Below are 26,067 nucleotides of genomic sequence, written 5' to 3' on the forward strand. Positions count from 1 at the left end.
TAATGTATGGTACCTTAAAACCTAGTGATTTTTTCACTTACACATGCACGCTCACATACATACATACCACAGTCACATACCAACACATACATACATATTGTATATATTGAAGGTTATGACAACCTTGTGTTGGCCATATGTAACAACACTCCTGTGGTCCTATGAACAATCTTGCTATCCCTACTCCCTTGGGGTCTAATTCAGGTAGCATAATCATAAGCTCTACTCTAGGTTGGTGGTCTTGGCATGGAAATTTGCAAGTAGAATGATGTGCCCCTAATGTGAGAAAGCTGTGATATCCTGATGTAAGGGAAGCAATGGTGATTTCCCCTCTTTACTGCCATTACTGATACAAAGGCAATCTTTGAAAGGTGTGAGCAGAAAAACATAGCTACTCCATGTGATTTGCTTATGTCATGCCTGTAAGTTGTAGCCAAGCTATATCCTATCACAACTCGTAGTTGTGTCTTGGGACTTTGGTCTCTATATTTAAAAAAATATTTCTTAGTGTGGAAGTTTCCTTGAAGTTTTGAGGATCCGACCACAAGTGCCATTGGAACCTCAAACCGTCATATTCAAGTTGTCTGTAGACTTCTCTATGTTTGTATAGACCCTATATTTTCTTACAATGTTGGAGGAATTTTTCTCCTTTCATTGAGAATGTAATGTAAAATTATGTACCAAAAGGTAATCATGGAGAGAGCGAGAGCGAGAGCGAGAGAGAGAGAGAGAGAGAGAGAGAGAAAGAGAGAGAGAGAGAGAGAGAGAGAGAGAGAGAGAGAGAGAGTTTTGATGTACCACAAGGGTATTGGAGACCATGCAAGAATGTCTCAAACATGTCATAAGTCACGTATCTTGTGTGCGCATTCATGCCAAGGGTATTTGAGACCATGCAAGAATGTCTCATGAGTCATGTATCTTGTGTGCATGCACACACATGCTGGGGGGGGAGAAAGGGAGAGAGAGTTGAGCTCCTCTCTATGAATATATTGCAAGGCTTTAACAATACTGGAGTTCATAAAAATGTGCATGAAAAATCTTTGGAGTCAAGTCCACCAAGGATGATGCCTACAGTTACATGTACAATAAAAGCTAGTCTAGGTGAGGAGACACTCTCCACCAAGAAGAATATAGATCGCATTTATGTGATGTAAAATCAACATCATGTGATGGGAGTCATCATACTATGGGATATTATCTCATGTTCTCTTCTAGAACTTCCTAGTTTTAGTGATGGGAATTTTGATGGTATTTTCAAAGAGGTCCTTAGTCTTTAACACTTTCCAGGTGCTGTGTTGTGCTACCATCCATTAATCTTGCAACTCTTAGGATCAAACTGTATGTATGTAGATGGTTCTTCTTCATTTGCAGGGAAATACAACAACTCAAATTAACAATCAAAAATTCAAAACCATCAAAAATTGAACTAGGGAAGATCCCAAAGCCTACTACTATGAAGATCTCATCTGCTTTTTACTTCTAAAAACACCTACATGAGAATCTTTCCATGATATGAGAATCTTTGATTCTCATATTGTGAAAATATGTTACAAACTAGGTTTTTGTAAGGACACATAGCTCAACTTTGAGAAAACAAAATCCCAGCTTGGTGAAAATCTATTCATTTTCACAATGTGAGAATCCTATATTCTCATTGTGAAAATCATGTCTTCTCATGAACAAGTCTTTGAGGTTAAGCCAGTTGAGGGTACTCTCTCCTTGAACTTTGGCAAGCGTGAAAATTGATCATTTTCATAGCATGAGGATCATTCTAGTCATGATGTAAAATCATCATAAGAGCAAAGATGCTGAGTAAATAAAGCCCACTAATAGCTCACTAAACCTTGTGGTTTGCTAAACAAAAAATTTAAAAAGTAGTGGTGTATTTGCTACACTATTGTGTCACAAACATCCGTAAATTAAAAAAACTTAAACACAATTTTAAAATCAAACAATTTGAAGGGTATTAATTCCAAAAAGGTTGTTTAATATTACACTAACCCATCAACAAGCATTTAACACAATAGAAACCATGGCTACTCCAAGGGAATTAAAGAATCCATTAATGGACATAAATCCCTTCAACTATCTTAGTGGAGCTAAAAATAGACCAACTCAAACCAAAGTTGTGAGGAACACAAAAATCCCTCAATCCAACTCGTAAGGAATTGAATAATATGACATCACATTTATACGATTGTTGTATAACCAATGAAGTTACTATCCTATTACGATGTGTAATTTCCCGTACCCAAGGGATACAAATACCTTCCCTCTGTAGAACCACATAACTATCATATATCTGAACACTCTTGTTATAGATTTCCTTTGAAAGTGTTCCTATCGGGAGAGTGTCCAAGCCATAAAAGTCATGATATAATTGGATTCGCTATGACAAATACAAATGTTATATCCAATCAAATTAACTATCCTACTAGGATTAAGTAATTCCTTGTACCCAAGGGATACAAATACCTTCCATCTCTAAGATCCATAGAACTATCACATACCTAAACACACATACCTAAACACTCTCATTAAAAATGTCATCTGAAAGTGTTTCTAGCATGAAAGGAAGTGTGATGTCAAGCTCAACATGAGATGGCACTTGTAATGTGCTTGGGTGACCATTCCACCTTTACACCACTAGCACATTTGGTAACTGACACGACAACTCTTTGCCATTGATTCTATAGCTAAGCACTATACCTACCTAGTCCAATCAAGTTATGGCATACTTATCTTACCACCAGGTCACCTACTTAGCATCTTCACATTATGAACCACTTGTACATAGTCTTCTAGTACTTATGTTGGTTTTCACTTATCTTTTGTAGACCCACACTGAGAGAACTAAGAAGAAGAAGATTTTATACTTCCATCTCCGTGTGTGTCTTCTCCATTGTTGTGAGAGTGTGTGTTCTTGCAAAATCTTAGGCTTTCTCTCCCCCCTCAATCTTTTCATTCCGTCTTTTTTCATAGACATAAGCATAGTAGAGAGACATAGAATAGTTGGAGTAGATCAGAGTAGAGACTCAGTAGAGATGAGGAAAGAGTCTAGGCATAGAGAAGAGGATGCAACTAAGGCTCTCTCTGCTCAGTTTGCAATAGGTCAGATTGGAACCGGAGAAGGAAAAAGCTGAGCTAGAACAAGCCAATGCTAATGTGGTCTCACGAGCAACATCTGATGCAGAGCAGTTGAAATCTCAAGTGGCAACAGCTCGTTGATGAGGTGATGCGATGATGAATTTCATAGCATAGAGTAGAGCACAACTTGTTGATAATTCCAGTGGTATTTTCACTCATCCATATGTTGCTCTTTATCCTCGATCAGCAAGAGAGGTTTGAGGGTGCATCATCAGTTGGCTAGCCATGCTCCGAAGAATGCATGTACCACTCTGCATGGTGCTGATTCGCTAGTTCGCTAGCCATGCTTCAAAAAATGCATGTAAGGACTACCCTCTACATGGTGCCGATTGATGGGATAGGTGCCTACATGCTTGCATGTGGCCATGTCTTTACCAGGGATTTAGAGTCTAGGACTACCCAGGAGAGACTCTACAAATGGACTCCACATGTTGACACTGCAGAGAGCAGAGATTTTATTTGTCCCAAGCTGCAGATCGAGGCCCATGCACATGTTGTGCCCCAAAGGCTGGGGGCCCATGCCTGTGGCCTAGTTTTTGATGTGGATTCACATAGTGATAGCACAAGTAAATGCAGTGTAGCTGGGTTGCTTTTGTTTTTTAATTTATGATGTACTTTCATGCTAAACCTAGAGTTGTTGGGTTAGAAAAGTAGAAGTTGTACTCTTTTGTAATATAATGCATATCGATATTCTTCATATTCATCTAATCTTATTTTGATTTTTTTATGTGTGGGTAAATCACTATGATAATATATGGTGATTATTTATATTCATCTAATCTTTTTTTAATTTTTTATGTATGTGGATAAATCACTTCATCATAATTAAAACAATGTTGTTAACTTCTTGAATCACTATGATCTAGTTTTTCTTCTCTCCCTTACATCTAATGGATCAACAAAGTAATGTTTTTTATCAAGTAGAGTGGGGTAACATGGGCAACACGTCTTTGCTTTTTTTTTTTGTCCACCCCATGCTTTAGAATGAAAGACCAAGATTGTTTTAATTGCACACCACTATTATGGTTTTATATACCAAGATCTTGGTGTTTATATATTAGGATCATAGGCTACATGTCTCTGCTTTTTTTTTCCCACCCCACGCTTTAGAATGGAAGATGGTAATTACACACCACTATCATGGTTTTATGTAATATGATATTGGTGTTGATATGAAAATCGTGGTGTATACATTGTGACCATTATAGTGGTATTCATTCGATTTCCATGATCGTTTGATGGTTTAAACTTTAACATGTAAAAATTTGAATCATTTTTTTCCTAAATTTACTCCATCCTCCTTTGATCTCAACAATTTTATCAAAAACTTCACGTAGGTGGCTTGCAAGGGTTACAATCTTGAGCCTTGGGTAGAACTTTTAAGACAATAATTATGTTTATATAAAAAATAAGCATAACATAAACCCATATCATAGCTCTAAAATGTTTTATTAGATAAATCATAGTAATATACTTAGGAGCCATACATACCATAGATCAAATCATAACAATAGGTGTGCCACTTAGGATTTTTTGTTAAATAAAATAAAATATTATTTTAGGCATAGCGGATAGCCATTCATAACTAAAGCTAATGTATAGTAATTATTTTGGCATATCAATTATTTTTGACATATTTTTTATTAAATAAAGTATAGTACAACAAAGGGGATTTTAGGATACACATGCACATGGGGGATGGGCCTAGGCACATGGGGCTTATGGGCATTTACACATGTGGTGTTGGGTCATGTCGGCCTTGGGACTATAAAAGCCACCAGTCTTAGGACTATTGTACATTTTTTAGCACCAACCCTAAGATATTGTACTCTTTTTAGCACTTTATGACTCTTATGTCTTTTCTTGGGAGCTCATGGATATATAGCTGATTCATGGCACTCTTTCCATGTTTAGGTGGCTACCCTCTATGATAATTAGCACTTGTGTGTCCATGCTAATGAGTACAACCCTAGATTCTTTACATTGCATTGGTATCAAAGCTCTTGGCTTTGATCGTGATGTTTTAATTAGAGAGTGATTATGATTTAATCATTTACAGATTAAGCTTTGCATAGTTTTTTAGATTTTTATTTTTTCCATTTTGAGAGGATTATTAGTGATATTAATGGTTAGTCATTTTTGAGTTTCTACTAATCACCATTTCTAAAAACCTTAATCTAGATAGAGCTTTTTAAGTGTTTCTTTCTATCAAATCTATTCAATAAAACATAGTTTCGTTCAACATTTACCTAGTTTTTGGAGGTCTAGGTAGTTTGAAAAATATTTAAGGTTGCCGAGTAGATCTTGGTACATTTTCTTATCAAGAAAACATTTAGATTGAAGATTATAGTTTTGTTAAAGATTTTGTTAAAATGAGTGATGTTAGAGTGCCAACAAGTCACCTAGTGAAATTATCCCACATAAGCAAGCAAAGCCAACATGTACTCTCCTCATATAAAAGGGGGCCATTTTAAGTAATGAAAACAAGCAGATCACAAGTCTCTCTATGAGTCCAAGTTTCTATCTTGTAACTTAACTGTTATTATGTCAAGCTTGATTAAGTCATTAGGATTATTAATATGTTGCTAATTAGGCTTCATCCTCCATAGAATTAGATTAAATTAATTAGTATGATTAGGGTTAGATCCCATAGCCATTAATTAGGGTTCCATAAATTTCAGATTGGTATTAAAGAAAACCTGGCTCTTATTAGGAGGTAATTAAGAGATATTCATCATATGATTAGAGTATGTTGAGGATCTTGATTAAAAATAATCTCGCAAGGTTTAGCAACTCCTAGGTTAAAGGATTTTGTGGTTATTCAAAGAGATTGAGATTAAGATTTGATTTCTCTCCCAATTCGAGGGCATCCATATATGATAATGATGATCTCAGAGCAAGGCGTGCAGTCTCTATTCATCTTTGCAAGTTGATAGCATTTTCGCCACATTTGTATCAGAGTAAATCAGCAGAATTGCAAAGACAATCAGCCCCCACTGCTATAGCCAAGCCAACCCTAGTACACACTTCTCAATAATTTACATAATAATGTAGCTTACTGTACACTTAGTAGTTTTGTTGCAGATTTGTATAAAGTTTATTATGTAGAGGAAAATTTCAAGAAAATTGGTGCATATTTTCATAGATTATTGTGTAGAATTAAATCTTGGTGACAGTGAGTGATTCTTGATCAAATCTTTTATCAATGTTGGTTATGTCTTGCAGGAATTTGGTTCCCTTAAGATAAATTGTTACAAACTTCAAGAAAACAGTGAATATTATTAAAAATTTATACAAGAAGAAAGATTATTGAATCTTGATGACAATAGTGTAAGATTATGCAAACAATTAATGATTAACAAGACCATTAAGATAGTTTCTTGATCAAGAAAATGACTGACAACAAAGATTAATGATAATTAGTGTGAGAAGTGCTTAATCTTTGATGCTGTAATAGGAGAAAATGAAATTCTTAGTACCATATCTCAAGGGAATAGTTCTAAGCTAATTAAGGATTATGTAAAGCATCTCAAGAGTTCAAGTGACAACCTAGTTGATAAGGTAGCTAAAGTCAAGCAATGTGATGAGAATTATGGGGAGATGTGTGATAATATAAGAATATACATTTTGGTTCTTCCACTAGATGTTGCAATAGATGAATTAAGAACCTGCATGACTCTCTTGCTAATGCTAACACAGATGTGAAAGTCAATATCAGACTCCAAGTTGGTAGTGAAAGCAACAAGTTTGACTAGAGAATTAGGGGCCTTAGGTGATGCTATTCTGAAGAATTTTTTTTTAGACAGACCTTGTACTACTACTTACTTTTGATGCCGCAAAAGCTAACAACTACAGTAAGATATTTGCTACTATGAAACCAAAGGTGGGGCTTTCCCATGGTTTCCTTCTTGAACATCATCAAGGAAGGATTGGCATCATAGAGCTTTGAGATCTCATCTAGGCAGGAAAATTGTCACTGTATTCAAGCTCACATTTTTAAGCTGAAGGAACTATTGATGACCAATGTGCGTAGCACATCAATGTAGCATAGGGCTCCCACCAAGTGCATGCTTCAAGTGTGATTTTTGGTTTATATAGTTGAGGTAAACATGTACAAATTTAGTTATGCTTATGGAGTAGATACGTTGGCATTCACACATAGCTTGTCTTTTGTTACATTTGATTCTTGTCCATTCACATTGACTCCTCCTCATTCCTACCTTTACACAAAGGTGTTCACATGCAGCATAGCTTTTGTATGTTGTGGGGTTTTCATTCTCACTTGGGGAATTTGTGAGGGTGTTCATGCGCCTTATATTTTGTGGATACTATTCACATGCAACCATTCTTTGAGGACCTTTCACACATGGTGTGACATTATGTGCATTATCGAGCCTTATCGCATGCTGTAGTTAATTTGTGGGAATTCCTCATTGTTGTTCACAATCTTGTGTTTGATTCATGCACCTTTGGATTTATTTAGCCTTGTTCACATGTATTAGTGCATTATGGACATGTTTATACATCTTGTGGACATGTTTTAGCATCTTGTGTGCTTTGAGCAGTGTTTGTACACCTAGGGGTACTTTTGTAGGCTTTTTTTTAACACACCTTGTGATTGGTTTGGTATGTTCACACGCTTTGGGATTTGGCCAAGGGTGGTGTTCATGCATAGCCATGATTCACTACTACTATCCTTCATTGGACCGACATGTTGTTTTGCAAACCATCATCGTTCATTGACATCACTATATTACCATCCGAGATCCTAATCTTAGGAGGGTTGCTCATGCATTAACATCATAGCTCTATGATTGATATTTTGAGTTGCCATTTTGTGTCATAGCTCACATATCTTTCATCGAGCTCACACATACTCATGCCATTGTTGGATGTTCAAGCTTGCAGGTTTGTTGCCTATTCATTTGAGGCGTTATTTGGACGAGGAGGATATATGTGCCAGATGTTCTAAATGGTCCACACACGATGACTTGATTAACTCGTTTCTTGGTTACCTTGACACAAATGGTTTGACATTGTTCGCATGGGATAAGTCTTATTTTGGTGACTTGTACGAGTATCCAACAATCTTGAGCCACCATGATTATGTTCTTGATGGTATAGATTACATTCATATGGATCTAGATGATGATTATGTATCTTATACTCATACACATGATGATGTACCGCACACACCTATGATAATATTGATGTATCACACACACATACACATGATGATACATTTGCACATGATAATAGTAATATTTGTCCACATGACGATAAGATGACATAGACACATATGCACATGATGATGATGTATGTGATAGTGATGTGTGTGAGCTACATCATGTGCTGATGATCTCGCAACTAACACACAATGGAACATGGTTAAGCTTGATTCCCTCCCCTTTAGATACTCTTTCTTGCACGACATATTGTTTCTACTTTTGTTTTACACATAAGTAGGTAGGTGGTTGCATGATTCAAGCACATTAAATAGGTAGGTTCTTGCACCATTCAAGCACATTAAGGACCCTTATGTGTATCCAGGCATATGCATTTCCATCACCATCCATATCTTCACCATCTTCACAACCTCGAGAAATGATCCCTCTAAAGTTCCTTAACCTCGACACATTGACACTTCCATTTCCTAGACCTGAGGACAGACCTAGGAGGGGGAAATGTTAACTCAAGGCTAACTATTGGGTGCTTAACATCATTTCCACACTCATGGGCCACATCAACACTAAGTGATGAGAGCTAAAGAAGAAAACATCATCAAGAAAAAAGAATGAACAAAACTAAACAAACCTAAGCAATCAAGGACATGCATGCTATGAAGTAGCTATGGACTCAAGGTAGCATACCCCATGTATACATGCTTGCCCACCAAAGGTTAACTAATTGATGCCCAACATCACCTCTAGCATTAACATCTTGTGGACATGTTTTAACATCTTCTGTGCTTTGAGGAGTGTTTAAACACCTAGGGGTACTTTTGTAGGCTTTTTTTAAAACACACTTTGTGATTGGTTTGGTGTGTTAACATGCTTTGGGATTTGTTGGGTGGTGTTCATGCATAGCCATGTTTCACTACTACTATCCTTCATTGGACCGACATGTTATTACACACCATCATCATCATCGACATCACTATATTACCATCTGAGATCTTGATCTTAGCAGGGTTGCTCATGCATTAACATCATAGCTCTATGATTGATATTTTAAGTTGCCATTTTGTGTGAGATTCACATATCTTTTATCGAGTTCACACATACTTACCCTCATTTGTTGCTAACTTCATGCTATGATGAGACGACATACTCATGACATTGTTGGATGTTCAAGCTTGCGGGTTTATTACTTAGTTATTTGAGGTGTTATTTTAATGAGGATGATATATGATGTTCCAGATGGTCTAAATGGTCCACACACGCTTCATTAACTCATTTCTTGGTTACATTGACACAAATGGCTCGACATTGTTTGCATGGGATAATTCTTCTTTTGGTGACTTATAGGAGTGTCCCGCACTCTTGAGCCACCATGATTATGTTCTTGATGGTATATATTACATTCATACGGATCTAGATGATGATGATGTATCTTATACTCGTACACATAATGATGTACCACACTCGCATATGATGATATTGATGTATCACACACACATACACATGATGATACATATGCACATGATAATAGTAATACATGTGCACATGACAATAAGATGAAATAGACACATATGCACATGATGATGATGTATGTGATAGTGATGTGTGTGAGCTACATCATGTGGTCATGATTCGCACTCACACACAATGGACCATGGTTAAGACTAATTCCCTCCCCTTTAGATACTATTGCTTACACTATATATTGTTTCTACTTTTGTGATGCATATAAGTAGGTAGGTGCTTGCACCATTCAAGCACATTAAGGACTCTTATGTGTATTCATGCATATGAATTTGCATCACCATCCATACCCTTGCCATCTTCACAACCTCAAGAAATCAACCCTCTAAAATTCCTTAACCTTACCACATAGACACCTCAATTTCCTAGACCTTAGGACATACCTGGGAGGGTGGAATGTTAACCTAAGGCCAACTATTGGGTGTCCAACATTGCTTCCAAACTCAAAGGCCACATCAACACTAAGTGATGAGAGCTGAAGAAGCCATCATCAAGAAAAAAAAACGAACAAAACTAAATATACTTAAGCAATCAAGGTCCTGCAGGCTATGAAGAAGCTATGGACTAAAGGTAGCATACCCCATGTATCCATGCTTGCCCAAAGATTAACTAATTGGTGCCCAACATCACTTCTAGCATTAACATAAGTGAGGGGAACAGAAGAAGATATCATCAAGAGATAAATAATGAACAAAGCCAAACAAATATAAGTAATCAAGCCTCTGGTCATCATGCAGGCTATGAACGTAGCTATGGACTCAACGCAGCATACCCCATGTGTACATGCTTGCCTAAGAAATAGAGGATTAACTCTATTATCTTATAATACTGCATTAATCATACTTTAACTTGTAAGTCAAGGGATGGCCATACCTTATGTGAAGCCGACATCCCATGCACCCACACTTTTGTATCTACATAATAGACTTTACTTGGACACCTAGAACTCAGTGAAGTTTGGACACCCAAGACTAATAAGTGACTTGTATATATAAGTAAACTTGTCTAATGAGAAAGGGAAATTTCCTTTGCATCAAAACATCTAATTACATCAACTACTACATCAAGATTTTTTTATCTCTTTTCCTCATTGCACATAAGACGAAACATTAATAAATCAAACCATAATTTATCTTAGATTAGTGAATTGAGTTCATCTAATGATGTTCTTGGTTGTGTTAATTAATTCATAGTTAAAGATGAATTTGAGCCCAAGAATTCCACAAAGAGAAAAAAATAACAAGGAATTTCCTTGATTAAGTCTTAAGTATAAATTTTTATAACTCATTAGAGTTATTTAAAGTGAGATTAGCTCGTTTGAATGTTCCCTCTTTCGAATGCATTCATCAAGGCATGTGTAAGAGGGTGTAATAGGCCTTCAATGCATGTGTAAGAGGTAAAGGCCAAAAAAGGAGGAATGTGCCATAAGCATTAAAGAGGTTGTAAGAGGCCTTCAATGCATGTGTAAGGGGTAGAGACCAAAAAAGAAAAAATGTGCCATAAGCTTTAAAGAGGGTGTAAGAGGGGTGTTGACTTTTTGCACCCACACCATTTTGAAGTCCCCCCTTAATAATAATAAAATGGTGATTTTATCTTTCTAGAATTCACACAAGATCTTCTCTCTCTTATTCATGCTGAGAGATATTCACGCCTAGAGGTAATAACACCTTAAAAAAAAAAACATATCAGAGAAATTCACATCAAAAAGAAGTTTTGAAAATCACTCCGTGATTGACTTAACAAGACTAGAAAATCTTATCCTCAAAATCTCATCCTCTAAACTTGGAATAAGTTTGGCATGAAAAACCAGAGGTTTTCACGGCCGTGACTATCTCTTAGATATTCATGCCATGAATTTCTTGATAAAATCACATCAAAACACTTTCATAAATTAGGGTTGAAAAGGTGATCAAATGATGGAGACTATTTGTTAAAGTAACTTGGAAGTAATTTTGAAAAAACTTTAGCGTGAAAAACCAAAATTTTTTAAGGTCATGACTGTCTCCTAGATAGTCACATGTGAATTTCTTGAGCAAATCACATCAAAAATTTCATATTTAAGATATGTATGATTTATATTTATTTTATAGATCTTAATCTTCACACACATACTCACATACTCACACACACACACACGCACATGCATGTACACACACATGACCTTCTATCGAAGCTTTGAGATCTATATAAAATATACATTAATATTTGTATATCTAAATCTTCACACACACACATATTTGGATAAGTACTTTTTTTACTCCTCCAAAAGGTTTTTAAATAGTGATTATCACATATGATATATACATTTAAATATATTTGCTTTATCTATGTATTTTATATCCAACATGTTTTATGATTGAATGTTTTGGCTACATGTTTGTGGGAATGAGCTCAAGCGATTGCATTTATTAAACATGAGTACTTTCAGCCAAGTTGAACGTAGTCATGGGGGAAAAGCCCCAAACACTTGATTTGATTACATATGTAGAGCCCATATAATATAATATAATATAATATAATATATATATATATGAAGCTACATGTGTGAGGTTGGAACTTGGGATCAGCGTTCTTCGAAACAAAGTATTTTTCCAAAAAGTGAAAAACTTTTATCTAAAAATTGTACCTTGAAATTTGAAGGTTTTTGTGGTATTTGTACCTTCAAGTTTTAAACTCGGGAATTTTTTGGGGATTTATAAGGAGGCCAATTTGAGAGGAGGGTACTCGAGAGCGATGAAAATGACGCGTAAAGTTGGGATACTAGACAGTGTTCATGAAAAACCTAGGTTTAGTGTAATGTGAATTATTAAAATTGAGATTTAACCTGAAAAAATATAATTAGAAGGTTTTGATGAAATGTAAATTTTAGAGGTATATAATTATTTGACCTTTATTTAAAATTTTAAACATTTAAACAATCTCAAATATTCAAGCTTCAAAGAGTTTTAGATTGTTAATATAATTCTTATAATTTTTGAATGGATACTAAATATATATTTTATATTAATTAATAATTAGTAAATTAGTAATAGTTATTAATAATTAGTAATTATTAACTTACTAACTAGTTAATAGTAAATTAATAAAGCCTTTATTAATAGTGAATTAGTTAATGACAAATGTGTTCACTTACATTACTATTAGTTAATAGTATGCATAAATTATCATGCCTTAATTTTTAAAGCCTTTGAAGTTTGTAACTTGTTAATTAATAAATTTAATGTCAAATGGCTTTCACTCACCCACTACCCAACCCTCACTCACCCACTGCTAGTGTACAGTCACCAGTCCTAGTTAATTTCACTTTCATCAACTTTATTGAGTTTAATTATTAGAGAAACAAAAATTAGTAATTTTTTTTCCTTTGAAAATAAAATATTGTTCTTTTTAAAGGAACCCAATGCCTTCAAGCTTCATTGCTTCAACGGCTTCATTCTCTCCGTGGGCCTGCATGTGCACATTGCATCCCAGCTCCCTTTCTGGCTTCTGCAGAGCGTGCTCTAGAAGCGCATGTGGACCTGTGTGTGTGTGTAACGTGTTGCAGCCTTTAGGCTTTCACCCGCTTGCAAGGCTGCGATTCGCGAAGTTTCCAACGTCTACGAAATCCCAGAATCACCTGAATGTAAGGCTGCGAAGATGCCAATGTGTGTGTTGTGTAACGTGTTGCAACCCCTCGGCCTTCTCTTGATTCCGAAGGCGAATCCCTGCTGGAGTCGCTTCCTCTCGAACTGCTGGTTAGTATGGCTTTACAAATGTTTGAAGGATAATTCCGGTAGGCCTGCTATTTGAATGTAGGTGTGGATTGTCTGCAATTTACACCACGATCGATTGAAGCCTCCGTTTCACGTCAGCAAGAGGCTCAGACGAGCGATGAGTACTTTTCTCAGTAACAGTGGCCTTAATCACTATGAAATTTTATCCATCCGTGGTCAAGATCAACTCTGTGTTCAATCTGATCATTCAAAGGGAGCAATAGCTATGTTTAAGACCAATGTTGTTAAATGTAATCGTCCAAGAAGTAGCCTTAAGCGATGTTAAGGTCAACCTTGTGTAATCTAATTGTCCCGAGAGTAGCCTTAGTTACTGTGTCTAGGATCAACCGTGATGTGTTTATTGTCCCTAGGTCCTGATAGTAGCCAGACAGTGTCATTTTGATTTCACAACCCCTAATAGAGAGTGGCAAGATGTGAACCTTGTGTAATCTAATTGTCCCGAGAGTAGCCTTAGTTACTGTGTCTAGGATCAACCGTGATGTGTTTATTGTCCCTAGGTCCTGATAGTAGCCAGACAGTGTCATTTTGATTTCACAACCCCTAATAGAGAGTGGCAAGATGTGGTGCTGCGGATAACCACCACCCAAAGAGTAGATCTACACTGGCCATTTTCTAGGTGATTTACAAATGACTAGCTCTCTAGTGCCAGAAGTTACAGTTTTTTCTTGTATTTGATGTGCCAATGTGGTTTTCATGTCCTTAGTTAACTCTGTGTCTATTAGGGATTGCATTAGCATTGAACATTACCACAACATTCGCAAGAGTAATGGAGACGGCAGGGACAGCCAAAGGCGGGGGGCAGGGGATTTTTCGACGCCATAAGCTTCTTTCATTGGGGGCACAAGGGGCCAAAATCCCTTATTGCAGGACTAGGAGTCATTACTGCCATGGCAGGAATCTGAGCTTGGGGGGCAAGAAACCTACTCCGTCGCCTCGCCACTCGCCTCCACTCCTTGCCTACCTTCAACTCGCCTACCAGTCCATGAACCCTTTGAAGGCTGACATTACATGTCAAACCTGGGTTTGCTAAATCATTTTAGTTGATAATGTGTTCATTGTGTACATGCATTTTACAGATTGTGGATTCTCATAGATGTACGTGATGTGCAAGACCTTGATGTTATGGTTTGAATGGATTTTTTTATGATACTTACGGGTAAGAGGGAAGGTTTGATGATACTTAGCAGTTGAATATTGGAACATTTTTGGAACTTAAATATTGGTGAGGAACTATGCGTGGTAAACAGAAAACACTCCTTAATGCTGGGTTCACAAAAACCCCTAAGCTTTCATTCAAACGTAAAAAAAGTGTCAATAGTGTTGATACTGATGAAGTGGAAGAAAAGATTAATGAAAATGTGCATGCAGAAGACGGAACTAGAATTCGAAAAGTAAGAATGGGGAGTTGTTTTTGAGTGGGTTTATTTTGATAGACAAAGTGGAAGAGTGTTTTGCACTATTTGTCAAAAGCAAAAAAATAGCAAGAGTGAATATGGGACTACTGGTTCAATCAATGTACAATTGAGTGCCATTAAACAACATGTTGATTCTAGAACACATAAGTTTGCTGCATATGCTCAAGGACAAGCTCAAAAAGCCTTGGAAGAAGGTATGAAAAAACAAATGAGGACTGCTGAAGACAATGTTGCATGTGTTTTTTGAGTTGCATATTTCTTGGCAAAGCATGACATTGCTTTTTTGAAGCACCTGTACTTGTTAGAATTGCTTCGATGTTGTGGGGCTCCTAGTGTGCCAGAGCAACTTTATGACAATGACAAGGCTGTTGCAGTATTTGCTGGTTTTGTTGAAGATTCTATAGAAAAGGAAACAATTTACAGGCTGAAACAAAGCCCTATGTTTGGCATCTATGTGGACGAGTCTACAGATATTTCAGATGCAGAGAACTTGATAGTTTATGGTAGCTATATGTATTGTCATGAACCACATGCAGTTTTTTTGTGTTTATTGGAGGTTGAAGATAAAACAGCCAAATGATTGTATGCTTTGTTGGATGCTTTCTTCAAACTGCATGAAATAGATGTGTCAAAATTTGTTAGGTTTGGGTCAGATGGGGCGTCTATCATGGTTGGTAAAGATAATGGCCTTGCAACACTTTTAAAGAAATCAAGCCCATATCTCACGTCTATCCCTTGTGTAGCACATAGAACCCATTCATGTGCAGAAGATGCAACAAAGCATAGTGATTATGCTCGTAAAATTGATGCAACTTTGAATGATGTTGGCTCATTCTTTAAAAAATGTCCCACTCATATTGCCAAATTAGTCAAATTGGAAGAAGAGTTTGACTACCCTACATTGCATATATGAAGGGTATTCATAAAGTTCATTGGCTAAGTGGGCATAGGGTGATGTGTACTACAATTGAGGTTTTGGAACCTTTGCTAGAATTTCTCAAAGTTGAGAACTTTGCTCTTTTTCACTACAAGAGGCGGGGCCATTATCCATGCTTTTTTCGGCGCTTCAGAACTAAGCTTAAAATCCCCTAAACATCAAAATACCCGTCGAAAAAAACGTTGATATAGGTGCTGAAATAAGCGTCGAAACAAGATTCGAAAAAGTAATTTTACCACACACTCTTCAACACTCTTTTCGATGATTATTTTGACTGACATTTTGACTACTATTTCAACGGTTATTTCGACTGCTATTTTGACTGGCATTTTGACACTTATTTCGGCTATCATTTAGATGCTATTTTTGACGGATGCAGGAAACTTTCGACCCTATTTTTGACGGATGCAGGAAACTTTCGATGCTTATTTCAACACGTGAAGGTATTAAATTTTTTTGGCATAATGGTGCATACAGCTGCAATCTTGTAGCTGGATGCACCATTATGCCAAATTTATAGAGTACCGAAGGCAATTGTACTCTGATGTGAAGAACGAAGCGAATTTGTTGAAAAAGTTAGAGAGAGTGCCATAACATTTTTGACATTACAAAAGTAGGTACACAATTCACACAAGTGTAAACAATGGCCAAATTATATTGCAAGATGTGAAATTTACATATCAAGCTCTGACGAGGTAAGCCAAAATTAAAATTTACATATAAAGCTTTGACGAGATAAGCCAAAATTTGCATACAATCTATACAAGCTCAAACAAAGATGCGAGCTAACCAAATGTGTATGTACAACAGGAAAGACATAGGCAAGGCCACTCTATGCGCCTCACTCAGGATCAGGCAGCATCGGTCCCTGCAAAAACCATACAAGATGCTTTTTTTGGTATACCAAAACAACGATCTAACATGACAAGGTAAATTAAGTATACAAATCATAAGGTTAAGGCTTACCGCACTTACCATATCTACAATGCGCCCCCAATTGAGGTTGGCGCATTCTCGCTCAAGCTTCTCCAAAAGAAAGTATGTGTTATGGCGGCGAGCAATGTCCTCCTCTTCTCCCGTTGCCGGCCGACCAACCACTTGATTCTAAAAGTACCAAAACAACAAGATAAGCGTTGATACTTACAAAGTAGACATAACATCAAATGAAACATACAAGATAAATGTTGATACTTACAAAGTAGACATGGAATGTGTCCCAACCACCGCTTCTAAGAAAGGTCAGAGCTTCCTACGCTCTCCATTCGGGATTTGGCCGCATCCTCTTGTTGCTTGTAGCGTTGGGGATTTCAAGCATGCTTTTGCTTCTCCTCATTCCAATCCTCAGTACTTCTGTACCAAGGCTTCTCACCTCCTGCCTTCACTCTCCTAGTCACATATCCCCGCCAATGTTTCATGTGATGTCCACCATGTGGTCCTTTATCCACCTTATAGAGATGACATCACTACCACCGGTCGGCTTGTACTCATCCTTGATTTGATTTATGACTCTATCTTTCTTGTCTTCATCTAACTTTGGCCATTAAGTCATTTGCAAAGACAATGTGGCAAAGCTTGTGGATGCGGCTCTTCATCTCTTGCCCAACATTATCCAAAACCACATTACCATTGACAATTGTGTAAAAAATTTCTCCATCGGCGGGTGTGGGCTGTGTGTCGAAACATCGCGAGATGATCGCGAGCATGGAGAGTGCTTCTGGCGCTAGATGGGAAAGGACGCTCACGTGGGGGCGTAGACCCATCCGTGCCCCACTTGGACAACAACCGCCTTCAGCTCCACTACTTGAGCATTGTCCTCGCAAGTGGACAAGCGTCCTGAGGTTTCTACAAGTGAACTAGGGTTAGCGGTGGTGGTGCTCAATGGTGCGGCCGAAGTGCCCACCCCTCTCCCAAAATATTGTTGTTGTGCCATCGCTCTTTGCTCGGGTGTGGCTTGTGCTAAAAAACCCATAAACTGGTCACGCGACATGGCATATGGAGAGATGGAGAGTAAGCCCGTGTCTCATCTAGAGTGTGAGACATGTTTCTACACACACATAACAAAGCCCACATGGACACTTTAATAAGAGCATACACATGAATTATCCCTCAACATTCATTCATTTATGCATGAGACCTTATGCATAAAGCCTATGCATAAATCTATGCATGAGGCCTTATGCATAAAGCTATGCATGAGGCCTTATGCATGAGGCCTTATACATAAAGCTATGCAAGCTTATGCATAAAGCTTATGCATAAAGCACTATGCATAAGGCCTTAAGCATGAGGCCTTATGCATAAAACTATGCATGAGGCCTTACGCATAAAGCTATGCATGAGGCCTTATACATGAGGCCTTAAGCATGAGGCCTTATACATGAGGCCTTATACATAAAGCTATGCATGAGGCTTATGCATCAAGCATTATGCAAGCATAAAGCACTATGCTGAGGCCTTAAGCATAAAACTATGTATGAGGCCTTATGCATAAAGCCTATGCATAAAGCTATGCATGAGGCCTTATACATGAGCCCTTAAGCATGAGGCCTTATGCATAAAGATCTATGCATGAGGCCTTATGCATAAAGCATGAATGAGCATTATACATAAACATTATGCATAATGCTTATACGTAAATCTACAAAACAAATTCCCAGCACCCACCAAGGGTGCAATAATTTAGAGGAAAGAGAAGAAAGATAGAAAAGCACATACCTCTTTTTCGTGATGTTGAAAGAGAGGATTAGAGGAACTACAAAACCAACAAAAGGGTAAGGAAAGGATTAGTAATGCATACATACAAAAGCTTATACAACCTATGCTAAATCTTATGCAAGCCTTATGCAAACTATGCCGCTATGCAAGCCTTATGCAAGCTATGCTAAAGCTTATGCTTAAAGCATGCATGAAGCCTTATGCATAAAGCTATGCATGAGGCCTTATATATAAAGCTTATGCATAAAGCATTATGCATGAGGCTTTTGCATAAAGCACTATGCAAGCCATGCTATCCTAAACTAAACCATATCCCAACACTATGCATTAAGCATGCATGCATAGAGCTTAATGCATGCATAGAGCTCTATGCATGCATTAAGCTCTATGCATAGAGCTTAATCTATGCATATATCTCTTGCATTATGAATGCATGCATAGAGCTTAGTCTATGCATTAAGCTATACGAATAGAGCTTAATGCATAGATTAAGCTCTATGATTAGAGCTCTATGCATGTGCATTAAGCTCTATGCATAGAGGACCTACAAAACAAAACCCCTCTTTCTGGTAGATATAAATAGAGGAAAGAGAGGATAATAAGATAGGAAAGAGAGGGAAGCACTTACCTCTTTTTGGTAATGTTGAAAGAGAAGATTAGAAGACCTACAAAACCAACAAAAGGGTGAGGAAAGGATTAGTAATCCATACATACAAAAGCCCTAAGAACCTAATGCATACATACAAAATCGAAAAGAGAGGAAAGAGAGAAAAGAATTTACCTCTTTTTGGTGAAGTTGAAAGAGGATTAGAAGACCTAAAAAACAAAACAAAAAGTTGAGAAAAGAATTAGTAATACAAAACCCTAAAAGTGTGAATAACATGGATACACAAAGAGGTTTATCCTTCAACACCACACACACACCAATTTGACAACCAAGAGGAGAGGAGAGGGGAGGGGAGGGGAGGGGAGGGGAGGGCAAAGAAGGAGGTGAAGAAGAGCTTGGGAGAGACAAAGAACCTGTAAAACAAATGAGAAAGCAAAAAAATAAGAAAATTACTCATAATTACACACACAGACATTTTACATCACATGTACATGTAACCAAGAGGAGATGGGAGTGACGGAAAAGGAGGCATACCTGGTGAGGAAGTAAAACACATGTGCACGAAAAAAACGTAGAAAAAAGAGATTCTATTTTACTGTAAAAACCTACGCCGTCGATATATGCATCAAAATAAGCGTAGAGAAAAGCATCGAAATCAGAGTGAAAAAAGCGTCGAAAAATACATGAAAATAGCGTGAAAATAAGAGGCAAAAAAATAAAATTTTCACACTCGACGCTTATTTCGACGGTAGCTACTTTTCATTCAAACTCAAAATCTTTCCAGATCTTGCGCGTCCCCCGATATTTCAAATTACCTATCACCGACTACCACACCCTCCACAAATACTTAAGGGAGGATTCCCTTCCAAAAATAAGCATTCGTTCCCATTTTGCAAATCAATATGGAAACCATGGAGGATGCCACACCCTCAAATTTTGTTGATTTAGAGGAGAAGACACTTTGCCCATGTACTCACAGCAGATACCAAGTGGCTCGACGTCCACAAATTTGCAATGATCATACAAAAAAATTCGGTGGAACGATTGGAACATTTAATTAGTGGCAATGCGCGCTTCAACAATGATGAACCAATGGATATCCGACTTGAACGATGGAGACCAACAAGAGTAGCCACAAATGAAGTGATCCAACAACCCGAGGAACTTCAGGCAGATTCGGAGCAATTACTAGAACATTACATGATAAATGCCTTACACGATGGAATAGAAGATCGAGGTTTGGAACACGAAGGGGTAGAATAAAACACACGACGTGTGGAATACGCTTCCCAAGAAGAGAAACAGCTTTGCAGGCTTGCTCGTCTTCCACTATATCGTGGAGCACATGTGTGTGTTTTACGCGCTTGCCTATCCATATTGAACTTGCAATCGTGGATGGTCTAATACGAGTGTATCAAAACTTTTTGCGTAAGTGATGATATCATATGCAATTAGTGAGTTATGTACCTTTATATGCATTTTCTTAGCCTGACTATTTTGTGTAACAGCTTATTGAAACATCAAATATTGCCAGAAGATAATGAGATGCCAGTGGATCGTAGTCGAGCAAAAGCAATGTTGCACTTGATTGGCATGGACTACAACACACACCATGCTTGTCCAAATGATTGTATTCTTTATCGACAAGAATATAACAATGCAGTACAATGTCCGCATTGTGGTACATCAAGATATAGACAAGATGTGCAAGGAGAAAGGGTACCAGCAAAAGTTTTACAACACTTTCCCATCATCCCTCAGATTAAAACAATGTTCAAGTGCAAATCCATTGCAGGATTAATGACTTGGCACTGTAACACTAGGTCCACGAATGGTGTTATGCGTGTGCCCCCGCAGATTCCCCTACATGGAAGCACATTAAAGAGAAGTGGGTAGCCTTTCAGGAGGAGGCTTGCCATATTCGACTCAGACTAGCGAATGGATGGAGTGAATCCATTTAGTCTACGAAGTTCATCATGGAGTACATGGCCTGTTTGTCTAGTTAACTATAATCTTCCACCATGGCTAGCGATAAAAAAAGGACATCTTTTATTGTCTTTTGATAATTCTTAGAAAGTACAAGGTGAAGAACATGGATGTGTATTTAGCACCTTTAGTTGAGGAGTTTCGTGTTCTATGGGAGGGCATTGAAGTTCATGATATTTCCAAGAGGTTTGGACAACGTGTGCTAACATTGAGAGGAATACTTATGTGGACTTGATTGGCCTGGCTATGGAGAGTGCTCAGGTAATACTGTAGCTTGTTAACATATTATGTTAAGTCATGATTTTCATCCAAACTTACTTGCTACAATCTTTTTTTATGTTTTGTAGGACTTTCAGTGTCAGGGTATAATGGATGTCCATTATGTGGGCCGCAACTTGAGGCTCGATACTCAAAGTCTATGAAGAAGATAGTATACAAGGGCCACAAGAAGTATCTCCCAGTGGACCATCCTTTGTGTGAGGGATTTCTAGGGAGGTCTCCTCGCATATGGAAGAGCAATGATTAGAGGACCTTATGGGAGCTGGATCCAACCTGTACACCTCTAGGAATGAATCATCTATCTATTTTCCATCAATTTCCATACTGGAATGACCTTCTAGTGAACCATCTTCTTGACCCAATGCACATTTTCAAGAATATAGCCGAGGTGCTTTGGAAAACCATCATAGGAGCAAAGGAGAGCAAGGCACAATGAGATAATTTGCAAGAGGTTCAACGCATGCACCACTTATGGGCCCAAAATAGAGCAGATGGAAAGGTGAAGCCACCAAAAGCACCTTGGGTCATGAGGACAAAGGATGAGCAACGGCGTGTAAAGAAGTGCATTAGTGAGTTTCGTACCCCTACATGATGCATGCATTGCTTGAAGGGAGCATTTAGAAAGGATGATGAGCTTAGTGGCTTGAAGAGTCATGATTGGCACAAATTCTTGCAATTCGTGCTTCCTATAGCCATCAAGGATTGCCTCAATGATGACATTAGAGCAACAATTTATAAAATTGGTGTAGTGGTATGTTGAATATCAAGGAAAGAGATTAGTAGAGACACATTGGAAGTAGCACGATTAAACTCCATCAAGGCTATTACAATGGTCGAGAAATACTTTCCAACAAGTTTTTTAACCATTCAATTGCACTTACTAGTTCATATGGTTGATGAAGTTGCTGTGGTTGGGGTCGATGGATGTTTTTCTTGGAGAGATTTATGAAGACACTTAAAGGATTTGTTCTTCAAAGAGCTCGTCCACACAGCGGGATGGCTTATTCAAGAATCACTTGTATATATAACTAAATTTCTCAGTACGTCTGATCCCGATATGCCAAGATTATGGACACAAGAAGAAGATAATCGACTAGTTGGGGAAGAGCCATAAGGGAAAGGCCTTGTGAGAACAATGGATGTAGAATTGCATAAGAAGATGAATAAATTTGCATCTTAAACACACATGTTATGGAGAAATGGATCGAGAGATATAACTTGGTGAAGGCTGAAAGGGACCAAGCTCATTTGAGTTTTAGAAGGAGTCGAACAACCTGCACACTATCGTACCCAACAGAACTTGCACTTCTTCCATACTTTCCTTCTAAAATGAATGGCTCGAGCAAACCATACTACAAGCTAAACGCAATGGTGAATCAATAAGTGATGAGGAGGAGGACCTTGTATATGGTTGTGATTTCCATGTATGTGAGTTAGAGATATCTATGCATTGTCTTTTGTGTTGTGCTTTCGTGAATTTATACAATAAAAGTACTTATTTATTGTGCTTGTAGTATCGTAAGTTGGGGGCAATTTGGTCACACGAACATCACTTTCGAGTAGAATGAATAGACAAAGAGAGAACAACATTTGATTGTGGTGTGAAGGCTAATTTCATGAAAGAAAGTCATTCAAGTGCAAGTGATGGCAATACTGAAGTAGGCATGCTAGATTATTATGGAACAATCCAAGATATTATCAAGGTTGGATTCAGAAAGTTTGATATGTTCATTTTTTATGTGAAATGGTTCAAGCTCGTAACTCATTAGGGGAAGGTTGAGGTCTATAGGGGCCCTTTAAGATGCCATGTGATTAAAAGGTTATTAAGAAAAAGGGCCAATCATGTGATGCCATGTATACAAAAAGGACCAATCATGTGATGCCATGTATACAAAAATGTTGGGTGATTAAAGGTGGTCAAAAGATTCTCTAGAAGATGCCTTTTTGTACTTTTCATTCCCAAAAAGTGGAGGGGGAAGTTTTTGAAATTTTGGACATCCATAACTTCTACATATGAGCTCAAAATTTGTCAGAGATTAGAGATCCAGAATCTACTCGCTGAGCTCTTTCCATAGATATGTCACATGATATCGTTTTGCCCACTCAATTTTAAATTTGATTTTGGCGGGAAACTTTGAAATTCAAACTTCTAGCCATTTGAAGAATTAGAAGGTATCTAAAGTCAAAGAAACTTAACATTTTAACAAAAAGTCATTAAAATCATAATATGGCAGCTTAAAGGGCCCCTATAGACCTCAACCTTCCCCTAATGTCAAGGGGCACAAGTAACTGTATGCAAAGACAAGTGTGGATTTCTTCAAGTAGACCGCACAAAGATATGGACTGACCAAAGGGACACATTTGTGCTACTAGAGCACTGTAAGCAAGTCATCTTTGTGGAAGACCCCACATATCATAAATGGTTGTTTGTGATTCAAATAAATCCACGTGGAAAACAAATATTTGAAGAGGTGAAAATAGCAGTTGACTGTTTGCCAGATGCTGAGGACCTCTCCCCAGATCATACTATGGTTGAGCATACACCACTTGCACCTATTGAACAACAAGAAGAAGACATACTAGTTGAGGAAGTAGGTGAGGCTCACACAGTATTAGGATCAGATGAAGGTGTACTCATTGAGCAAATACATATTGAACGAGAAACAGACACTAGAGATAATCCAAAAGAAGAAGAGATTCAAGCTGAGTATGATCATGATGCATCGATAGCTCTCATACTAGAGCTAGAAGAGGATGACGACATGGATGAATTACCTTCAACTACTACAAGACAACCGGTTCCACCAATTAACAACAATGATGGAGTATTTCTAGAAATATATTTATTTGGAGCCATGGATCGCACTGAGGACGAGCAAGTTGATGATGAACTTTAATTTCATTGTAAAATAGAGCACTTTCTTAATTACACCTTAGTGATGAGGAGGAGGAGCTAGCATTTTTTCTCCTTCAAAGAGCATGATGGAAGTTATACCCTCCTCTCTCCCTCGGCTCCCCCCCCTCTCTCTCTCTTTATCTATCTCTTTCTCTCTGATCATCTCTCTCTCTCTCTCTCTCTCTCTCTCAAAGACACATATGCTTGCAAAGAGGTAGAAAGAGAAGGCTAAAACACACCCCAAGATGGGAAGTAGCAAATATTATATATAAATTCATTTTTTGAAAAAAGAAAATTTTGATTGTTATTTCGATGCCTTCTTCGATGCCTATTTTGATGCACATATCGACGACGCGACCAGGCGTGGAAACTAACCGTCGAAAAACAATGATTGTCTTGTAGTGTTTCAAAGAGTATGTACATTTGAGTTCATATATTGTTTGCACTTTCTTTGCGACTTGCTAGAGCATGTTACACATTTGAGTCTTGCTTTTCAAAATGATTTTGTTGATATCACAGCAGTTTCTAGTTTCGTAACTGCAACAATTGGTGCTATGGAACTCGAATTCATTGTGGATCCTTTGATTGACATGAATGCATGGCAACATGATAGCAAGGGTTTTCCCTTGATCCCCGAATATGGATCAAAGAATGGTCAACTTGCGGCACTTAGAGAATCCATCAAAGGTGATCATTTCAGAGGAGTTAAAATCAAGAGATGTGCCATAGGTTTTGACCTTGTAATTGTAATAGGGTTTCAAAAAGAGTATTGCACATTGCTAATGGATTCCTTAAAGCAAAGATTTGTGGACAATGAGGTCTTGGCCAACTTGAAGATTTTATGTCCATCTTCGTTCCCGAGTGGAAAGCTTTTGAAAGCATATGGGGTTGAAGAAATGAATGCGTTGGTTGACTTTTATGCGCAAGTAGCTGTGGATTGGAAAAATCTCCCTTTGCGTGAAACTTGGACACGCATTAGTTGGAATACTTTTCTTAAGGAAAAATATGCAAACTTATTGTGCTTGAGTCAAATTGCCATGATCCACTACTGCTTCAGTACGGCAATTTGTGAAAGGGGTTTTTCTGCACAAAATAACATCAAAACACGTTTAAGAAACAAACTTGAGACAAGAAGTTTGGAATCACTATTGCATGTATCAATTGAGGGTCCAAATGTGGAAGATTTTGGTATTGCTGAGGCTATGGAGGAATGCTTGTAAAACATCAAGGCATATCTATGGAACTACCCAATACTAGTGAGTATTATTGGAGCAAGATTACCATTGGGTTTTTTTGACAATATTTCTATATTCTTACTTTTTTCTTTATGCAAGATATCGGTTTTCTGACCATGAAGATGGAAGAAAATCAAATCCTTTTTGACCATTGATTGTTGAACACGGTAATGTAAAATGATCTTATAATCTTACACTAACCTATAATATAATGCATTAATTTTTTAATCTTTGTGCAGATATAATGAAGAGTCAATTTAAGGAGTGTCACAATATGTTCCACATAGTATTTTAATCTTTCCCAAAATTTTGTATCCATGGTATATATGCTTTTTAGCATATCCTATGGACATGGCTACTTTACTTTGCCTAT

At 37.6% G+C, this 26,067-nt stretch overlaps 1 protein-coding gene across 1 annotated transcript in view; it reads right to left on the reverse strand.

The window, feature by feature from the left end:
• Positions 1-26,067, reverse strand: part of LOC147616722 (protein DMR6-LIKE OXYGENASE 1-like) — a 310,722-nt gene that overhangs the window by 263,540 nt on the left and 21,115 nt on the right. The gene's annotated exons all lie outside the window — the stretch shown is intronic.

The sequence above is a fragment of the Cibotium barometz genome, chromosome 38, assembly GCF_041138505.1.
Source record: "Cibotium barometz isolate CiBa-2024 chromosome 38, ASM4113850v1, whole genome shotgun sequence".
Lineage (NCBI taxonomy): Eukaryota > Viridiplantae > Streptophyta > Polypodiopsida > Cyatheales > Cibotiaceae > Cibotium > Cibotium barometz.